At 33.9% G+C, this 22,403-nt stretch overlaps 1 protein-coding gene across 11 annotated transcripts in view; it reads left to right on the top strand.

Moving 5' to 3' along the window:
* The window catches only part of LRRC4C (leucine rich repeat containing 4C), a 513,499-nt gene that overhangs the window by 288,154 nt on the left and 202,942 nt on the right, over nucleotides 1–22,403 (top strand). For all 11 annotated transcript variants that reach the window (XM_072039043.1, XM_072039047.1, XM_072039041.1 and 8 more), the window contains one exon: nucleotides 12,199–12,336. The gene's annotated coding sequence lies outside the window, so the exon portion shown is untranslated. The remainder of the gene's footprint in view (nucleotides 1–12,198; nucleotides 12,337–22,403) is intronic.

The following is a 22,403-nucleotide window of genomic DNA, read 5'->3' as shown; positions in this document are numbered from 1 at the left end:
TTACTGCACACTTGTGAGACTTTACTGTATTAGCTGATTGAAATGAAGTTGGGCTTTCACTGCTATTTTATTACACTCCTTTTGATCAGATTAAAATCCTTAATAAAGTTTTGAACCAAATTCACATATTTACCTAACAGAGTTAAGAATTGCCCAGATGTTATGTCATATCAATATACGTGATTGGTTAGTTGAACTAACACTGATGAAATGCCTATGCTGGTTCTTAAGTCTTCCACTTTACAAAATGGATATAATCAGTTTATTTTCTTGCAGTATACTTTTCCTCATTTTCAGTGTGTTAAATACCTAACAGCAATTAGTTGACTGACTTCCTTTTGTGATCTCAGTTGAGAATCAAAGGATTTCTTTTTGTACAAGATGACTGCTAATTTAGGTGCCTAGAACCTAGTGTATCTCAGTTCAGCACAACAAGGAGTTGTTTATCCTCCTTCCCACAGGTTCAAGTTTTCCTTAATTTCTTTGAAATTCAGTTTGAAATGGAAGTGCTTATCAAGCCTGCAAAAGAGGCCAGAGATGACTCAAGGCTGGAGGCATCATCCTGTAAAACTGAGAAGTCATTTACCTTTAACAATAGTCTCTCAAAGTGGGTGGTGGTGAGAAAAAGCTTGTAGTACAGCTACTTATACCATTTCTGCTCTGTGAATAAAGAGAAGACAAGTCTCCAGGGCTGTCAATCCTGCATGAAATTCAGATATTTTTACAATTATTATTTTAGATCTGTGAGTCATTCGGTGATACATAAGGATACATGCAATAAATAGATAATGGGTTAGATCTAGCCAAAGTACTTAAGTGTGGTACTGGAGATGCACTTGTTATGCTTTTTTGTCTCTGTGTCATTTTGTAGTGATATTTCTAGGTATAAAAAATCGGTGATTCAAGCTTAGGTGGTAATACTTTCAACTCTGCTCCTTATTTTCCTATTAAAACAACAACAAGAACAAAGATATGGTAGGAATATGTTCTTGTCATTTCATACACACAAAATCAAGAGCCATTTCTCAATCTCTTGATTCATTTTCACTAGCCATGTCTGATCTGATACCTCAGAAGAAGCCCTGCAAAAGAACTGGTAACCCACAATGCTGTATGGAAGCTTGAGAGATTATCAAGACTGAAAAACCTCCATAATTCCAGTAGCAGTTAGTTTTCTGCACAGACAGGAATGTTGATTATTCTTGATTTCATCTTAATGAACACAGATGTATCGAGACATGCAGTTATTCAGCAATTAGATATCTAGCCATAATATTTGACTCAGTGATATTCTAAGCATTGATGCTTAGAATTGAAAATGCTAAACACAGATGAAAGTACTCAGTAGTATAAGGAAAAGTATTTCTTGGCCTTTTTTCCTTTTTTTTTTTCCATTTTTTTCCTCCCCCCAGTGCAATATGGAAGAATAAAATATATATTTAATATAGCTCTTTCATTATTTAGATTATTCAGATGATTTAACTTGCCTTTCATAATTTTAAAAATTATTTATTTTCGTGTGTGTATGTCTTTATATTAGAAAATTGTACCTCTCCAAACTTCTTAAGGTGCAAACCATGTTACAACTTTAAGAGTTTTCCTTATCCTTTATAGAAGTTACCAATATGTTTCTTCACTTCATATACATGGATATATAATACCTACACGTGAATTAAACACCTAAGCTTACAGAAAGAAAAGCTTCATTAAATTTACTCAGAAGGACAAGTGTTGATATGTACTTGTATAGGTACTTTATTCTATAATATCATATGCACAAACAGGTATTCATGAATAGAGATGAACTCTAAAAATCACCATTCTGTGAAATTACAGATATTTTATATCTGATTTCCTCTGCAAAGTTAGGAAATTAAGCTGAACGTAGGAACGTGACTGCGTCACTCCATTGTTATTTTTTTCTTTGAAGTGCAATGAGGAGATCAAGCATTTTTAGAAGAATCTTAACATATATTTACCATGCTTAGTATTTCTCTACCATATTAAAAATAATAATAATAATCCAATATTTTTTCTAGTGTCTTTTTTAATTGTCTCTTACCATTTTTCAAAGTTTTAATAATGGACCTAGGACAACTAGTTGTTAATTGAAAGTTAGACATGACATACCTTGTGCTACTGTCTGTGGACAGGCATCTGTATCAAAAAACTGACTCATCAGGAAAAGTAATTTTTGAACATGGAATTGGTTTGATTTCCAGTTTACCTTGTAGAGAAGTCTTGATAATGGCAGGATTGTTTGTAGATGTATGGTCATTTCTTACATTGTTCTGAGAGCAAGAGGAGACAACTTACTGCTGATTTCGAGTTAACATTGTAAAAACACATCAAAAGAACGAACATATTACTGGTAGAGAAGAAGAATCATTATTTGTATCTGAATGTTACCTATCAGGGAAAGGTGTCTGGTTCTAATATCATGTCATAAGTATGTAATTTAGACAGTGAGTAGAAGGATACAGTAGGAATAGTAGGAGTGTTTCAGGCAGAACTAGGGAAATGGAACAAATTAATGGTGAAGTTAATAGGTGTTTGTAAATATCTCTTTCTTTTTGAAGGTCTCTGTAGAGTTTTTCCTCTTTCCTAAAACCAAATTTATAATAAGAACAGGAAGAAAAAATGTAGTTGAGAGGTGCCTTCCTTTTTTTTTTTTTTTTTTAACATATTTTTTAATATTTTAATACATTTAAAAAAAAAAAAACCACTCTTATTTTTTCCTTCTTTTTGTTTCTTTATTCCCCAGTTCCCCAGCAGTTTTTACATATTTTTTTTTCTCCCCTTTCAGAAGAAAGTGAACATACCATTATATTTTGATCTTTGATATAACTTATATTTATTTATCTGTAGTCAAATATATGCCTGAGTCAATAGATTATATAAAGGTACTGAACTTTTTTTCCCCCCTCTATTTCAAATATGTTCAGATAATTTTGTTTTTGCCATTTTCAAAAACAAATCAAAGCCAGGATTATTATTATTATTATTATTATTATTATTATTATTATTATTATTATTATTATTATTATTATTATTATTATTATTATTATTATTAAATGTTCTTGTTTTCCAGCTGAATCTGCTTAGGTTCATATAAAGGTTCATAGGGCAGACTGAAATAAGAGGACAGAATAATCTCCTTTCTTAGCATCCATGTGTGATGTTCCCTGTATGGGTTTCCAGTATGCACAGCCCAGCCACTTCACCATTGAATATCCCCAACACCTACACTCCTGATTAATGGACTGTATGCAGACTAACAATGTAGAGTTTAAAAGTTTTATCCACGAGATTGTCTTGTTTTCACTGCAGTGAGCTATCTCCACAGCATGTATTTTCCAATGGTGTAATATTATATCATTGCATTGTTGAGTATTTTAACTATTAAACAAAAGTTAGAACTGTTGTTATTTTCTTTTGGAGTTGATATATTTTAATGCATTTGATACAATTTCTAATTCTTTCAAAGTGTAGTTTAAGGCTACTTTAAATTTATTTAAATGTAAAATAAAAATGTCATCTTTGTCTTTTATTCCATCTAATCTTTGGATCCACTTGTCATATACTTCCTCCCCTTTTTGCTTTGTATCTATCTTCAACAGTGTTTTATTCTTTTGTTTTTCTTCTTATGCAATGTGTGTGTTTAGAAGTGTTGCACACAACTCACATGTTGGCAGTTATATACTACTCATGGGACCTTACAATATTGCAAGGATAAATTGAGACCATAAGTCCACTGTGGATTTACTGACTTGATCTGAATTTAATTAAGATGTGAAGAGGAGTGTTATTAATTATTACAAAAAGTGATAGAGCTATTTTCTGAAGAGAGAAGTGCTTTCGTATCAGTTGTGATCAGAAAAGCAAAGCAATCGTGTTCAAAAGTGAAGTGCCATCCTTGCTTTGAGGCCAGCTGGCCATGTGTGTGGCTGAAGGTGGATGATTGTGTAAGACAGGCAGTGAAAAGAGGTGATAGGGTGATTTTCATCATATGTTGGTCTTTTTATCTCTCCATCCACTTAGTTGCAGAGACAGAACTTCACTGAGCTTGTCAACAAAGCCATTATTCCACTCATTGGTCAATATGTGTTCATTTTCTGCTGAGTGCTTTGTGGATCAATGCAATGCATGCTGATCTTTTTCTCAGGTTCGTTTTTGCAGGGGCAGTTATGTCTAATCCTCAGTTCGTCTGCATCATGAAAACATCGTGATTAGGAGGTGACAAATTGTTGAAATAGTAATTCACCTCTGTGGAAACTCAAGGACAAAGGCTTGATAAAATCTTTTATCTTTTGTATACGAAGCCGCTGTAGTCCTTATTATGGTTGTTATAGTTTGTGTGCTTTTTTTGCTTTACTTTTATGTGTCTGATAACTTCATTTGTCGGGTTATTTTTATTTTTTTAAAGGAGTTCAGATTTTTGTTTTGACCGTCTTAGGAGGGATTCTGTTCATAGCTGAATCTGGGAAAAGGAGGAGAAGATGGAAGGGAAAGTAATCCAGTAGGTTCTAAGGAAGAATAGATAAATAAATAAATAAAAAGCTTTCTTCTTCTGTTTAACCTAATCTGTAGTCTACAAGGATACTGAAATAAATAAATACTGATTAAAAACAAAGAATTAGCTTTTCAACCAGAAGTGTTCAATGTTACTTTATGATGTCTTCTGTGCTTTCTCTACCTAAACTTCTCTACCTTGTTATTATTAATAATTATTATACTAATAATACTAATAAATATACTAATAATTATACTTCTCTACCTTATTATTATTAATCTATCTAATTTACCTTATCTATATCAGTGAGAAGTATCTTTTAGTTGAAATGAGTCTCTGGAGGGTGGGAAATGGAGATGTTTGAAAAATGTGCTTTGATATGCCACTCTGAACTGCATATTACAAAATATGGAGAACCACATGGCACCTTGCTGTGTAATGTAGCCTGTGAAGGGTTTGTATAGAAGATAAGATGTCCCTAACTGGCTTGATCCAGTTAGGGATCATTTATGGATCAAATGTTTTTGAGAAAACTGATTTTTAGACTGTTTGCTTGATGTATGCTTTTTCTAGTACGCATGGATTGATTTGTAGGAAATACAAAGAAATGTCTGTAAACCTGCAAATGAAAATAAGGACAAGATATTTCAGTAAAAGTTTAGGTTAGAGGTTTTCAGTTGTTTGTATGCTTATTGATTTGCTTGCTTGTTTTGTTTTTAATTCCAGTCATATCTTAGTAGCAATGATAACATGATTCCTTCCTTAGAAATAAGAACCTGTCTTATATTCAGAAATTGCAGAACATTTCCACATATCTTTAATCCTGAACATATACTGCTTTAATAGAGGGGTAATACAATCCTTTTTATTCCATCATCCTACTAAGATAATCAAATACTGTTTCCAAGGCATTGGTAAAATATAATGGCAATTACTGTAACCTCCGGATATTTTTAAAGCCACTTAAGTATAAAATCTTTCAGGCTTAGCCACTTCTTATTTTTTAATGCATTATGAATAAAACCAAATATTGCCCTGTCCAGATAAATGAAATCATTTGAATTTATAAATCTCAGTGTGGAAAACAGTTTCCGTTTCTGTGTGTGTAAATAGTAACTATGATATGTCTTTTTACTGTGTCCAGAAGTTTCATCTCTATTGCCTCTTAAAATTGAATAGCAACTGTCACAGAGTACATGAGGACAACTTAAGATACATACAGATATAAATCTGTATGAAACCCAGTAATGACTCATATCTTCAGTTATTTTGATGTAAGCAGAAGTGTGTGCATTCATATTTCAGAATGTGTCATATTTTGATTTAGTTTTAGAGAGCAAAAAATGACTTAAAATAGAATTAGTCTATACACTGCAATTTCATGCAAACAGTATATGTAAAACATCCTTTAAAAGCTTTTACAACCAGTAAGCTCTGCTGCAGTGCCCTGCTTCCCAGTCTATTGCAAAGCCAATGCATCTCAAGCTGTTTCTGTTACATTTAGGAGCTGAAGGGACAGATTTGAACATGATGTGAGATTTCCTCTGAGGAAACCTTTTGTGCCTCGAAGAGGGCACTCTGAATCAGCTGGCGGTGTTCCTTCCCATTTGTTTGGACCATGTGGCTTCCACAGCAAGGATGAGGGGGAAGCTCTCCTGCTGCAGTCATCTTTTGGAAGCAAATGCATCCCTGGCTGTGATGGATAGCCCCATAATTAAATACAGCAATTTCCACTCTTCCTTGTAACATCTTTACACCTGTGTAGGGCAGGTTTAAAATGTTCTTACTCTGATTTGGGTTCAGTGTATACTTATGTTCATTTCTGCACAAGTGTCGATGATTCCACCAAATGCCAGACACTGGAGAATGAATTGAAAAAGTGTGGTTCATGGCAGCGAAAGTTAACTACCACTGCGGTGTCGTTGCTTTTTATTTTTTTAGGGATGGAGTAGTAGCTCTAGACTTTACATAGGAGGGAAACAAATACCACTGAGAATGGAAAACTAGTCCCCACCACCTCCAAAAACATAAAAATAAAAATCAGGTAGTTTAAGGCAATGGCAGAATAAAAGGAACATCACTGAAAAACTGCCTAAGGTTTGGTCTATATCCTATGCCATGAATAATAACTGTTTTATTAACTTGTCTTAGTTTTACATGGCTGGAAACTCTTATCTCTAAAAGCTATGTAGCGGTTCATACATGCAAGGCATTTCTTCATGTGAGTGCATGAACGTCATGATTAAGAAAGAAAAAAACTAAAACATTTCAAAAATTCTTAGTTCAGCGCTAAGTGAACTCAATTCAATGAATATACGAGAAGTCCTTGTCAGAATTACAGTCTAGGAAATAAATTTTAATCTGTATCCCCCCAGGTATAAGTAAAAGAGATATTTGTGCACATTTTATGCCATGTTCTGTAACTGTGACTATTTGAAGTGTAAGCCCAATCAAGTCGCCTTAAGTGTGGTACTCTGACCTGTTCTGTATAGTAGTCTAACTCTTTTCAGGATAGAGTCAGTATGAAACACGGAAGCTGCCCAGCACAAAGTGATGGAAAATCATGTTATTTAGAAAATTCTGGATAACTACATGAATTTGCAAAATGCTATCTATTTCACAGGTACACAAATTTGTAATGAAAGAAAGAAATGGGGAAAGAAAGCCCAAATGATTAGTTCTCAGTCAACCTCAATCAGGGTCCAATTATATATTAGATTATATATATACAGATAGCCTCTCTATATATAATCTATATAAATTTATGTAGATTTATAGATATTATATAAATTTATATAATTTTATATAGATTATATAGAGAGAGGTTATGTATATATAAGATTATTTTTTCTAACTTGTCTGTGAAAATGTGTAACATTAAATAATTGGACCTTGTTATTTTTGTGAGGGATGAGCAGGACTGTGAAAATAAGGTATCTGGTTTCATTTAAATAAAAAATGGAGATGGATGAGACAATTTTTCCTTACTCAATCATTTCTTTACTCAGTCTTTGCTGTAGAAATGGTGGAAAGATGATCTCATCAGACTGAGACATAGCATTTATAAAGCAGGAAATAGAAGGTAATGGCACATCTTGTCAAACTACCAGAAAGCAGAGCTAAATCAGAATTAGAAATTAATGGGTCAAAAAATTTATTTAAAGTTTTGAGACACCAACAGGCTGTTGAAATACAGTAGAGGTACAGTAGGCGTTGTAACAAGAAAATATTATGCTGCTGATGGATGAAAGGCCAATCTTTTTTTTTCAGTGACTGTTATATTATAGGAACATGATCGGGAAATAGGATTCTGTGAGAGAGTAGGAGAAACAAACAAACTAAATTCTCACTTTAATAGCACTTCCTCAAAACATTATAGATACCTTTGAAACCTGGCTTCAGGGAATTTGCTCTAAAGAGCTCAACATTCAATTATCTTTGTGTAAACCAAAAAATGTGTTTCTTTTGAAAATTAATATGGCATCTCAGTGGTAGCAGGTTAATGTTTGATCTTGAGTAGTGGTAGTTTTAGTGTTTGATCTTGAGGCTGAAGGCATTTGTGAAGGAATTGTGAAGCAACAGAAGAAAGAGACAAACTCAATGACTATATGTTTCTTACCAAAAATGTTTCTTTTCTGATAATTGAAAATGGAAAGAAAGGCGACAATGCCCTTTCTTTTCAAGGCAAGATAATTTCTTTCTTATTCTCTATGAAGTGGCGCATGATTCCTGTCAGGCTCACAGAAATTGAGCTTAAGTGATTATCTACTACTGTTCTGTATCTTAGAGTAGTTTCTAATATTGCATGTAAATTGTATTTCAGTCTTTGAAGTAAGATGTTAGTATCTATTAAATGTCAATGTTTGAGTGTATATCTTATGCTGTATTTCATTCTTTTTTGTTTGTTTGTTTGTTTGTTTGTAGCATGCATAGATGTGGCCAGACAAGCCGGATATATAATGATATAGATGCTTTTTAGTAGATGTTTAGTAGATTTATGGGCATAGAATATTAGTAATTTTGCTTAAGATACTAGATTAGATATAGGGTCCTGGTCCCCTGGCAAATGGGAAAGTCTGCAGGAAAGACTTACCTTCGTTAGAGGAGTATCAGCTTGGAGAAACGTGTGAACTAGTTGGACATACACAAGTCCAGCAGGAGGCCAGTCATTAGTTATGTACCCTACAGGCCAATTTTGGGTACAATACCATCTAACATCATCATCAATAATCTGGATGATCAGACAGAATGCACCCTCAGCAGGTGTGCAGGTGAGAAATTGGAGGAATGATTGATAGACTGGATGATTGTACTGCCATTTGGGGATATCTAAACTGACTGGAGAAGTGGTCTGACAGGAATCTTGTAAAATTTAACAGCTGGAAATGCAAAATCACAAACCTTGAGTTGAATAAACCTAAGCAGCAGTACAGGCTGGGAACCATGTTGGAATGCCGTTTTGCTGAAGAGGATCTGAGAGTCCCAATGGATGCCAAATGGAATATGCCAGCATGTTGTGAACATGAACATGAGCTCTATGACAAGGCCAACAACATCCTAGTCTGCATCAAGGAGAGCTAGGAGTATTTAGCCTGGTGAAGAGAAGGTCCAAAGGCAATCTTATCAATATATATAAATACCTGAATGGGGTGAGGAAGAAAGAACCAGACTATACTCTATGGTATCCTCTGGAAAGACAAAAGGCAATAGGCGTAAGTAGAAATACAGAAAATTCAATTTAAAAATGAGAAAAAAAAAAATATTGCTATGGTTGTCAAATGCTAGCACAGGTTGCTAAGAGAGGCTGTGGAGTCTCCATCCTTTGAAATACTTAAAACATGACAGAATGTGGTCCTTGGCAACCTGCTCTAATTTAAATTGTGAAGCAGTGGAGGTTGGACTAGAAGATTTTCAGAGGACCTTTAGAGATTCTTATGAGTCAATAATTCCCAAATATGGAATGAAAACTCTTTGGTAATTTATCATAAATCTAATTGCATTTATACTGCAGGTGGTTCCTCAGTTGCAATTATATAATAATACTTGTTTGACTGTCAGAAAACTGCTGTTGATACTACTTTTATTATGAAAGTATCAGTGTCAAATTGTTATCGCTGCAAACAGTTGACTATAGTATACAAGTAAAAAGATGAAGTAAATTATACATTAAATTACTACTGCCATTTTACAATTAGAAAACAGAGGCTGAACAAAAAAATCCATCTGCACAATGCTTTTCTATGTATAATGCCCATTTACCACCTTTGGTGATCCAGTTTAAACGTATGTCTGAATTAGGAAAAGAATCTCAGTATTCAAAGTCACAGTCTAATCTGTAACCATTGCACTATCTTTTGTCCGAATTTTGCTAGAAAGCGGAGTAGGAATTGAACAATAGTTGATAGTTACCACTATATACAATACAAGGGTGAATGTGAATTTTTTTGCTGTTGTTGAAAAACTTCAGCTGACCTTCAAAAATTATTGTACTGTAAAGCTGGATTAACTGATAAAGCTGGTTTATTACATGCTAAATTATTTTGTGATAAATTTTATTTATTTTAAAGAAGACAGGATAGATTAAGAAAGTTTTTAATTGAAGCAATACCTTAGTACTTTTAATACCAAATGGCATATATTTCTGTAACTATGGAATTAGGGAATTATACGCTATTTTTTGTGTAAAGAATCTGTTCTGTAGCAGGGAATCTCATCCCATTTCTTTACAGCTGCCAAAGGTGGTTCATAACATCCTTGTGAAAGATAAAATAATGATGGCAAATAAAATATTTGAAGTTCATTTAAAATTTATTAAAGCATTTTTGCAAGATGAAACATACCTCCTGTTTTCCTTTGGCAGACCGACTCTCATAATTTTAGTGCTAACATTTGGCCAAATTCTGATCTTCATGCAGCCCAGGAGTAAATTTTATCTCTAAGGTTCTTCTATGGCATTTCTAAAACTTTATCAACAAGATTATTCCAAAAACTTATTTTCTAAAACTTTATCAACAAACTTCCAAGGTTTTGGAACGATCTTGTTAATAAAGAACAAAACCATAATCTTTGTAGCTTTTCTGTATATACTAGTAAGTTAAACTGTGACTGTTTGATGCCTCTTTGTATCGTTTTTCTATTTTTGTCCTCTGATTATTCTCATTTCTTATGGAAGGTGAATAATGTATCAGTGGTGTAGGCATATGGATAAAGTTTTTTTTCCCTCACTTTAAATAATAGATCTTTTTATCTTTTTACATTTATGTTCCATTCCCAATTTATTTTTTCTTTAATATTGAATATAGTTCTATGTTTATATTCTACACATTTGATGAAGAATGTATTTATTTTTAATATCAGTGCCCAAGTGGAATTTTTCTGATGGTATGAAACCATTATATCACTCCAGTTTTAAATATTTAATTGCTTTTCTAGATCCTGAGGCTATTTTTATTCTCTACATAGAAAGGAGTCAGCAGAGGCAAGAACCTAGTAATTTTATTAGAGATGATTAATAAATCCAGTGGATCATACTAAGTTAATAAAAGCAGGTCATAATCTATGCTTGGGATACTAAATCACCATTGAGTAAACATGACTTGTGTCAAAATGTACTGTATATTATCTAGACACATCATTTTCAGAAGGATTATATATAACCGATGAAATATGATGTACAGAGGTTAGTGATGTGTGCTGTTGTAATTCTGAAATTTCAAAGGGAAACTGCAGTATTATAATATCTCAAATTTTTATTACTTTTAAGGTAATTGTAAAGCTACCATATTGTTCTCTCTCGAGTTTTCCTTCAGACGTTTCATTCAAACAGAGAAGAAATAAGCCTCCTGGAATTCAAATCCAATTGTCGTTTTTTATGTAAAGATTTGGGTTTTCACATTAACTTATCAGATACCATATATCTGTGATCTGTTGGTTAACTAATTACCTTTTCATTTAGTACCAAATGTTTTGTTTTGTTTTGTTTTTACTTCAAAAGGAAAATTACATTGTCAGGTAGAAATATTTGGACAAATGCACAAAATTAACATAGCTTTACATTGTATATGCCTTCCTTAGAATTTTGTTGTTCTGCAGTGCAATGACAGGAAGTAGTTTCAGATGAATAAAATATTTAAGTAGCCATTAACAGTTCTCACATATCTATAAAACCACATTGGAAGCAGACTGATGAAAAGATTTGTCCTACAGGCACATAAAAGGGAGGGTGGTAGGAAAAAATATCCAACATATCAATGTATACAGCTCAGAAATTGATAAATATTTTTTTCTGAGGTCTGGAACTGGTGCTACAGTAGGTAGTGCTACTGTAGGTAGTACTACAGTAGGTAGTAGTGTACTCTAGCTTGCTCATGCTGTGGTGAACAAGTACTTCATTATTATTACTATTATTTTTGATGAAGTTGGAAGAAAAGAATAATTCTAGTTGAACAAATTTAACCTCTAGTTAAAACAAAATTAATTCTCTTTCTCTATGTTTATAAATCATATATTTCAGATGATCTGCCTAAGAAATATTAAGAACCAATACTTCAGTGGTGTTTCTATTTCATTATTAAGTCATGATATTTTTACGTATGTATACTATAAATAATGTGATAAAATCTGGTGCTGTATCAGCATGAGACACAATGCACCATAAAATGTTATTTTTTTCCCAACACACACAGGTTGCCAGAAAAAAGGAATGTGCAATGGAGATTATTAATATGGAAATATCCTAAGATACGGCATGCCATTTGAGAAACTGAATGAAATACATTTTGGCATGGAAGATAATTAATTGTACCATGAATTACTGAGGACAGGTAAACTGAAAAATCACTTTCCTTCCTTTTCACATTCATTAATGTTGCATGTCTGCTTAAGTCTGCTGCTACCTTTTTTCCAAACTTCATTCTTGGCTGCTTCATCTGTACCTCTTTATATAAACACATATGACTGTATTAACAAACAAACAAACATTTAAAAGGGTGATTGGTGATCAGTTTCTTGTACAGATCTCAAACTGACTGTTAAATTGATAACTGTAGGCTCTCCATTGGTAGCAGAAGTAAACTACAGGGAAGAATTTGTTTTGGTATCTATGTCAATCTTGCAGTCACCTTTGTTTGTGGTTAAAGCATATGCTAGGTCTGGCTATCAGTTCAGCAATATTGAAGAAATTATTTGGAAAACTTTCATGATATCTTCTTTATGACTTTCGCATCTTCATAAAGCAATTAAATGAAACCAAGGATGGATGCTGTTTAACTCTTAGCTAGAAAGGGAAAAGCTTTAGCGACAGAGAATGAATTTTAAAATGTTACAGCTTCCTTTCTTGTTATTATGTTGATATCAGAAATATATTTCTAAACATAGTATATGAGGATTGTAGTAGCTCAGGTGTCTCTGTAGCAGAAAGGGCATGGCAGCAAAGTTTCTGAATGTATTCTGATAATTATGTGAACTAGCTGAATCATAGCAAACAACATTATGCATAGTCAAATTTTGTAATAGATTGTAATCTATCTGCAATAGATTTTATATTCTATTTAGTAAAGAGTTATTTAATAAAACATCTAGAAAACAAGTATTGAGTAATATTCAGAAAAATCTGTATGCAGTTCAGGAGATGAGGGGCAGCGAGCATGTTGATGTGATTACAATCTTGCATTTTGTATTTGTACAGGGGGATACTGAATCATGGGAGAAATTTAGGATATAGAAGATCTTTCAGTACTGTGGGTCTGATGTTTCACTTCTTTGCATCTCTGTACAAGTCCTAATTGTGAAAATTGTATTGTGATTGATACCAGCATTGGAATAGACATTTTACATTGCTTTCAAGTAATTAAATGGATTTTGAAACCTTGTGGTAGTGAAGAATCAGTCCTAATGATGTTTTTCCTTGTATTAGAGGAAGTTTCTGAGCTTTTACCTACATTGTTAGTTTGCTATTAAGTGAGGAAAAAAAATGGGTTGTGAGTTTCATGACCATACAGGTTTCCACAAAAGCTTTCCAGGTAAAAAACAGGCAAAAATAGAAATATTGATACTATAATTTATTTATTTTTTTTTCAATTACTCCCACCCCCTGCCAAAGGAAAATTTGTTTTCAGTTTTCAGAGAAACTCATTGCTTTCTTATAAAGATTTTTTTTTTCGTTTTGTTATTTTTAAAATATATAGGAAATCATTTTACTGAAGAAAAGCTTTTTTAATAAGCCTTATAGTAAAATATTAATCTGCTCTCTACTAACAGTACTAGAAATTAATGGACAGTGGTGAATGTTGAATTTTGGAGACTGCTAGAGACATTTTAACAGTTTTTGGTGTGTTGATACAGTACTATCAGAGACTTTCAGAGATGGTGATGAGCTAAAATTAAATAAATTCACATTGGTTAGTATTAACTTGTTGAATACATGATATTAAAAGAATGATAGAAATTCTAAATGAATTTCTAAATCTGGTAAGTATAAAAATGTGATGGATAAAGAATTGACTGGTTTGATATTTGGTCCTTCTTTCTCTGAAAAGGAGAATTAGAATAGTTAGAATTAATTATTAGAATAAAAATTAGATATAGAATAAAAGAGTCACGACTGACTCTCTAATGTAGATATTTATTCTATTAGCATCACTTGTGTCAGGAATCCCTGTTCAATCTGATTCCAGATCCTTGATATATATTACTTGAAACTGATAACTCTTTTTTTCCTCTGTTTTTACTTTTTATCTTTTTTAAACTCCTACCTGTCTTCCCCCCAGCTTCATTTTTCCAACTCTCTAAAATTATATGATATCAAAACTTAGATGTTCATAAACGAGTATTTCCCACATGATGGAACAGAGGGTGAGGGTTACTGAAATAAAGTAAACAATGAGGCTCTGCAGTGGCTTATGAGACAGAAGTATAGACTCTGAAGATGAATTAATGAGCTAAGTGCATGGGAGGATTGAGGATCAAAGGTTCACTGTCAAGTGTATTATCACGGGAACATCACACAAAATGCTATATAGCAAAATAATTAGTTGCAAGGCTGGAAAGGTCTTTAAAAATATTATATTTTACTGCCTTGAATCACAAATTTGCCCGAATATGTGTGATTTTATAAAAATTAAGCACTCTTAAATTATTGATACCAGCAAGTCTCTGTATTTTATGTTAGTGTGCTTAACTGCATGTTAGAACTCTACATTTAATTGAAATAAACTAGGAATGAATATAAAAGTAAATAGTACATAATTTTCAGTGAAAACTAGAAGTATGTGAAGAATTGTTCAAGCTGTATATGAGAACCCCCTGAGCAAGACTGACATAAGGTTGATGATATCCTGTAGGGAAATGTACAGTGCAGGGAGGTAATAATAATCGTTCCTAGAAAATAAAGGTCACAAGTAAGACCAAATGCCAAGGAATCATCAGGGGTATTTTTAGAGCCTATTGGGTCAGTAAAACCTCAGTAGGCTTGTGTATTTTTTTAACTGTAAAGCAGGATTCAGTTTGGATCAAGGAAAATTAGGACTTGCGAGTGAAGTAAATAAAGAACTTTTTCTTAGCTTCAGCCAGTGATTGCTTCTTCTGGGACAATATATTGGTTTAAGGAGGTTATGATGCTGAATCTCTGTTGGTTATGACTTTGAGCTATTAACCTGATTCCCAACACTTAATTTCTTGCAAATTCAAAGTCAGTGGAAGCTAGGACACTAAGGATTTCAGGAGTTCAGTTGCTATATTTTCATATATAGATAGCACTATAGATAAAATATATTTTTGGAAATATGTATCTTAAATGATTGTATGTGTAAGAATGTTCTGTGTTAAATGATTACTTGAACTATCCGATAACCAGAAGCTTGCCTTTTTCTTTTTAAATTATCCTTTTAATTTCATATAAAGAATTATGAAATGTCATTCATTTTTTTCCCTTTATTTCTCTCTACATTTTTTAAAGGTAGTGGTGATCACTCTAGGTTCTGAATGATGGATATTCATATGGCAGAAGTTATTTTTATGCACATGTTATCTCTAAGTAGAACTGGCATACGCTTAGCTTTTAGGAATATGTTCAGAAGGTAGGAATGGAAATAAAGTCATGTTGATGCAACCAGATAAGTGTTAAGACATGTAGGCAGAAGAAGTACAGCAGAAGTTAGCACAACCATCAACTATTCTGTACATGGAGAAATACAGATTTTCAGTGACTATTTTTGCCAATCTAATACTTAGTGACCTATTACTTTGTTTACGTGTCTATTGTAATTGATTTTAGAAATGTATGTATTAATTGATATTTAGCCCATGCATTTATATAGAGAAATATGAGAATATTCTGGTTCGTGTTTGCGGTATGCAGAGAGTTCCAGAAAATAATTAAAATAAATAAATAAAAATATATTGAAGAATGCACGAAATGATAATGCTGGCAAATTTGAATATTCATACTCGCCTTTAATTGGAACATTGCTACTCCGTTCTATCTGTCTGTTAAGCATCAGCTTTTCTTCTGCTTGAAAATATTTACCCCTACCTTACCAATTATAAGTCACTACTTTTGAAAATATACCTTTTCTGGTAGCATGAAGTTGCTTCTTGAGATTTTTTTCTCCCAGACCAACCTTTATGATGGCAATGAGTTCTCCACAAATGTGTACAGAGCTGAATTCTTTAAATGATCTCTATATAGCTATTCCTTCCATGGTGCCTGTAATATTTTTCTTCCTGTGTGAAAACCACTGGTGTACTGAGATCAACACTCTGGTTCAATAGTCTCTTTTTGTTTGTCTGCCATATTGCTCTGTTCTTGTTTCCTTAGTATTTTACCATTCAGTTAGCCTGTATTTGTAAAAGGCTAGCACCTTTTACATTCATCTCTCGTGGACATTCTTGATTCTATGAAATTACTGGTTTAAATTCAGTGAGTTCTGTATGTCTGTAAAATTATTGTTTTCTAACTTTATGGAAATATTTCTATTATTCAGTAATCTCCTTGTTCTTTTTCCAGAGGTAAGATTTTAATCCACTATGCTTTTTGTGTTTTAGCAATGTCATCAGATTATTTGTGAAACCGTAAGGGTATCATCTTTATCTCCTTCTAGTATCAAAATACCGTGCTCTATTATACTTTAGTATTACTGTTAATCTGATTTCTCCCATTCCTTGGCAAATGAAAGTTACTTCTACTCAGTATGGTTAGGAGTATTAGCAATTGTATTATATCACCAATAGTTGATAGTGTTAGATCAATCTATAATTCTTTAGCAATTGCATTAACAGGAAATTCTCAGATGTTTGGAACCTTATAGCTTTGTGTTATATGAAGTCTAGCTTTGTGTGTAAGTTTGCAAGAAAAAAAAAAAAAAAAAGATAAACTAAACCCATAATGTTTACTGTAATGCTTTTTCTGGAATCCTGCCAATATGACAGGGAAAATCACTCATAAGATTAGTCCAGTGATTACACAAGCTTATAGTTCTAGTAAAATTCAAACTTGATACAACTGAACAATCAAAAAGCAAAATAACAAGAAGGAGAGAAGAATGGGGGAAAGTCATTTAACTGTGTTTTTGTGAAATGTAACAGTGTATTCACTCTTAATAATATAGATTCCATCTCCTTGTTCTTGTTGTCCCCTGTCCTTCATACCAGATGTATACGGTTTGTAAAGAAAGTATGAGGACACAGCCCCACTCTTGACTGGCATGCATTTCCCCAGATCAAGCAGATGGTTGTGAAACTGGTATTGTCCATGAAGGAAAACTTCCTTTCGGTATCGGCTGGTTACTTGAGTATAAATGCATATTTTAAAGAAATGTGTCTGGCTTGTTAATATTTCCCTGTTTATGTGTGAATGAAATGTGTTTTGTTTGTTTGTTTGTTTTGTGAGTTCTCTTTAGAATATAGTATATTATACTATAACATTAACATTAATTTGTGGAAGCCCTGCCTAAAGCTTGCTACTTTCTAACAGTTAAGTCTGTCTTTCAGTTAGTCAGGAGAAGAGCAGTTGTTAGGCTTGGAGTAAGTACTACGATGCTATTGGAAATACGATGTTATGCTAATGAGTCTGTATCATTAAAATGTGTATTTGTTAGATTCACAGAGAGCTCAAAGAATTGGTAGGTTTGTATGTTGTTGTTTTTAGGGGAAGACACGTTAGCAGAGCTGAAGGACAGCAAGGAAAAACATTTCCAATACAACCGCCCTTCCTCATGTGAATAGGGCACTTCAGTTTCACAGCTTCTGCTACAAACCTTGCAATGTTTATGTATAGAGATCTGAATGCTCATTTATGTTACATGAAATGAGGCCTGCATTAGAGAGATGCACTAAGTCCATCTACCACCTTGCCAAAAACGCCCATTATAATCCCTGTGCACTCCACCAGTGCAGTTTCCCAAGCCTGGATATTGCATCTCACCCTGTCAAGAATCAGGAACAAAAAGGTTTTTATTTTGTGTAACCTATTGTTATAAAATTGTAATAAGACTTCCTGGGTAGATAACCAGTAACTAGAGAAGAAGCTAAAGTGTTCTGAAAAGAGAATGAATGTAATAGTGTATTTTGTTAGATCTATAGTCTTGAGGGAAGAGGACGAGAGGAAGAATGGTTTTGGAATTGTTGAGTTTCATAAGATGCTAACTTCAAGTTGTGTCTAACTTGAAACCAGGCCTGCTGATGCCAAGGACTATGTTGATAGGATCCTGTCACTCATCCTATCCTGTTGGTTAGCCTCATTGATCCATGAAATGGTTTAAACTGGGACAGGTAGGGAGGTGATTCTCTGACTACCCACATCTTGTTTCACTGGGTTCTTTGAAGTTTTGAGAGTGGCTAAAGCATGATCACCTTGAGCTAAACTAGGCAAAGCAGGAAATATGCAGAATAAGAACTTAACACAGGCACCTTAGTTCATTGTTGAAAAAGAGTTTGGTGAATTAGCAACATACTTCCTTGCAGTAGAAATTCACTGCAGGACTTAATCCAGCAGATTAGACAAACAAGCATCTTCCTGTAGTTCTTCAGGAGGAGGGAAGTCAGTATTCTTTCTTTATAATCATTTCAGTGCTTTGAGGAACTGCCTTCTTACTGAATTAGAATGCCTTCAGTTCTCTAGCCCCCACTGATAACAAGGAAACAAGCACTCAGTGTGAAATTGAGTGCATTGGTGGGGGGGGGGGAGGGGGGAATGCACCTGTCATAGTAGCAAGGAAACAAGGAGCTATGATCAGGAGGAAGAAAGGAACAGTTTCTGCCAGCTTTTGCATTTGCATACTCCCATACATTAGAAATGTAAATGTGAAAATTGTAGGGAAAAAAAAGGAAAAAATGTGTGTGTGTAAATTAAGGATTCACTTTATGGAACCCATAGGTCTTGTTTAATGAACAACCTGTACTTCCTAAATGCTGTTAACATCTTTACAGGTCACATGAATGCAAGATTTAAGACCACCATTAGATTTCCATAAAAGTTTTTTTTTTGTTTTGTTTTTTTTCCTTTGCTTCATAAATGCAAGTCAGATCTTCAACCAAGGCCAAACTTTGTCAATTTTCACTGAATTTTTATGCAATTCACTGACAGTGAAATTATGACAATGCAGATTTGGATTGCCAAAATTGAAAGCCAAAGCATAGAGGGAAAAGAAAAGAAAACAAACAAACAAACAAAAAAAAAACCTGTGCAAGTTTTATCATGGTGTAGACTGTGGTAATGGCTTTTAGATATCATGCTGTCAAAGTGGATCCAAATGTATGGAAGAGGGAGACGAGTGTTAGTAGCATCTTGTCTGGAGCTGTTCAGTCTGTCTGTTTTATTTGCTGAAGGTGTCTTCAGTCCTATTCCCATTTTCGTTATTTCAGAGAGATGTTAGAAGTTTTCTTCCTCTGAGCTTCAGTCTGCTGATGTAAAGTATTTTTGACTTATTGTTTCTGTGTATATATAGGGGAAAAAAAAAAAAAAAAGATTTCAAAAGCTCCTAGGTTCTGAACATAAGAAAGTTGTTTGTCCCCTTTCCTTATAAAAGGTTTGCATTGCATGAATTTTTTTGCTTTATTGCTACTTTTTTGTTAATATTTTGAAGATTGTTGAGAATAGAACTGAATAATACTTTTTATTATTATTACTTTTTAATATATATAATTTTATCTTCCCTTTGCCTTCAGATATAAGAAGGAGCTTCCATCACATGCCTCACATCACAGTAATTCTGCTCTATAATTTTCTGGTGGTAGATAGTGGTCGCATAAAATGGAACGCTTTGAAAACCTCACTCTGTAGCAGGAATCACAAGTTTTTGGTGCCAAAACCCTCATGGGACCGAGACCTGCAAGATGTATACTGCCTCAGAAAACTGATATTAACAAAGTAGTTCATAGTTGGAGGATGATAACAGCTTTTTAGGGGTTCTCAGTTCCGTTAGGTGATATGGTCAGCCTCAAAGTGCAACTGGGCTCCTGAGCAACCCTCTGATGTTAGCTTCACAGCTCCTTCCACAGAAGTGGGTATTGCTCAGCAGTACCCACCCCATGATAGCTCTACCGCCTGAGCTCTCTGTGGTTTGGAGAGAGAAAGTGGCTTTGATGGACTGAATAGCTTTGTGCAAAAGTACCTGTTCTTGTCAAATAAGCATTAAAGCTGCCTAGGTTTCTAGTTTAGACTAGCTGTCTGACATACATTGCTAAATTTAGGTGAAATATATACCACTGCAGGTCACCAAAGCAAAATTCAGTACCCACTTTCATCCTGGTTTGCTCATTTGAATCTTTACTATTGACTGCTCGGAGTTAAAGACACTAAATAATTAACATAGCTATAGAGGAACAAATAAAAATTTAAGGTGGTAGTTAAGTACAATTATTTTTTAAGAAATGTCATGAGAAGTTTTGAAAAATTAGAGGTGAGGTTTCAGCTTATAAGAACTAGTATAGTTTTCTTGAAGTCAATAGGGCATTACAGATTTAAGACATCTGAAAATTTACACCATACATTTATAAAACTAAAATTACTTGTAATTGAAAATGTTGGATTGACCACGGTTTCATTACACAGATGGGATTGACAGTAAGTTTCCCAGGACACTTTTCCTTCAGCAAATGCATTGCAGGCCTGTTCTAATCTTACGGTGCCCATTTAATCATTATTTTTTGCTAGTATTGCCAAGAATGGTGCCAGTTTTAAATTGACTGTTGACAGTGATTTTTTTGAACATCAGCGTGCTATGCACTGTGCTGAGATCCACCAAACTTTTTTCAAATAACAAGTGAGAACATCCCCCCTCCTTACTCCTCCACACACTGCTCTTAATATAGGGATTGTATTCACATCAAAGCTGTCAGAAGGTTTCTGTGATCTCATTAGCTATACTTATTTCTACCTACAGAATAAATGAATCATCAACAGAAACAGCACTAAAGACCAACTGGTAAGACTCACATGGCTATATGTATATCCGTGCTTAGAATAGATATCTTTCCAAGACTGTAGACTCAAGTTGTTAAAACTGATATCTTTGCAGACCAAAATGGGTTAAGTCATTTCTGAAATGAATTTAGTTCTGAAGTCTTTAACATAGAAGCACAATTGTTAAACCCTTTGATGAGTAGTTTTATAACTACATATAGCTTAAGAAAAAAAAAAAAAAAAAAAAAAAAAAACCACAAAAAACAAGAAACCAAACACCTTTCTATTTATAGAAGAGTGAAGTAACTGTACTAAAAATATACTTTATTGTTTGTGGACTTTTTTTTTTTTTTATTTAAGTAGTTAAAACATAGTCATTTCATTTATGGCTGAGCAAGGTAAATTACATAGGTGGTACCTGACAGAAATTAGCTGAGCGGATTGTGGATTCAGCCAATTTAAATGCTTCTGAATATAAACATGCACTGTAGGGGAGTGAATTCAGAGTGAATGGGAAAATGAAGAGAGTCTGGACATGGCTAAAAGCTCAGTGCTGAATAAGTGATGTTAGGATATTGGTGGTGGATGATAACAGGTATAGGACCTTCACAGTGAAAAAGTGAAAGGATTTTGATGTCTAGCTACTGGTTAGTTGTGCTGTTAGAAGATAATTTTAGAAGCTAATGGGAAGAGTGGTCACTGTAAACTGAAATCAATAACAACCAGTAGCCATTTTTAGGGCAGCTGGATATAGAGTGTGTCTGTCAGAAAGGTGAGTCAGGTATCTCTGAAAGTTGAGGGCTGTCATCCAGGAAGACCTGGATGAATGAGAGAAATAGGTCTAGCAAAGAAAAGATGAAGAATTCAAAGAGTTGGATGGTCAGGCATGGAATTTTTCTAATTTTGCATTACCTTCCTTTATAGTTAAGGGGAAAGAGTTCTAGAGACTTGAAATAGTGATACTTATTCTACTGATCAGGAGTATAAATGAGGGAGGGAATAAAACTCTACATTTTCTCTTTTTGTTCAGTGAAGCGTAGGCACCCAGTCTAAAATCATTCTGCGTACAAGGCAGCTCCATGTTTCTTTGCCACACACATCTCCTGTGTGCCAGTGGAGAATTGACCTAGTAGAGTAAGCGTATGTCCAACCAGTGAAAACTAACCTTAAGCCACTACACAGGCACACTTGTATTCTGTAGTGCAGAAGAAACAGCTTTTTCTGGCACAGCTTTGACAGGATTTTGTGTCTACATCTGTCTTATTTACAGTCAGTACAATAAATCTGAACTAAGAGAGGCTAAGAATTCCAACCTCCACAACTGAAACTCTGTATTTCTGGAATACAAAGCCTTGCTTTTGAAGAGTTAGAAAATTCTTAAAAGTGGAGGAATGGCTTTTGTATGTGATCACATCTGTATAAAATAGTGTGTCTTGTGAAACTGTGGGGAATTTCCCAAACTATCAGTTTGAGATCAAAGTACATTCCATC

The sequence above is a fragment of the Anas platyrhynchos genome, chromosome 5 (genome assembly GCF_047663525.1).
Source record: "Anas platyrhynchos isolate ZD024472 breed Pekin duck chromosome 5, IASCAAS_PekinDuck_T2T, whole genome shotgun sequence".
NCBI classification, from domain to species: domain Eukaryota; kingdom Metazoa; phylum Chordata; class Aves; order Anseriformes; family Anatidae; genus Anas; species Anas platyrhynchos.
This window is presented reverse-complemented; position numbering and strand designations above follow the sequence as displayed.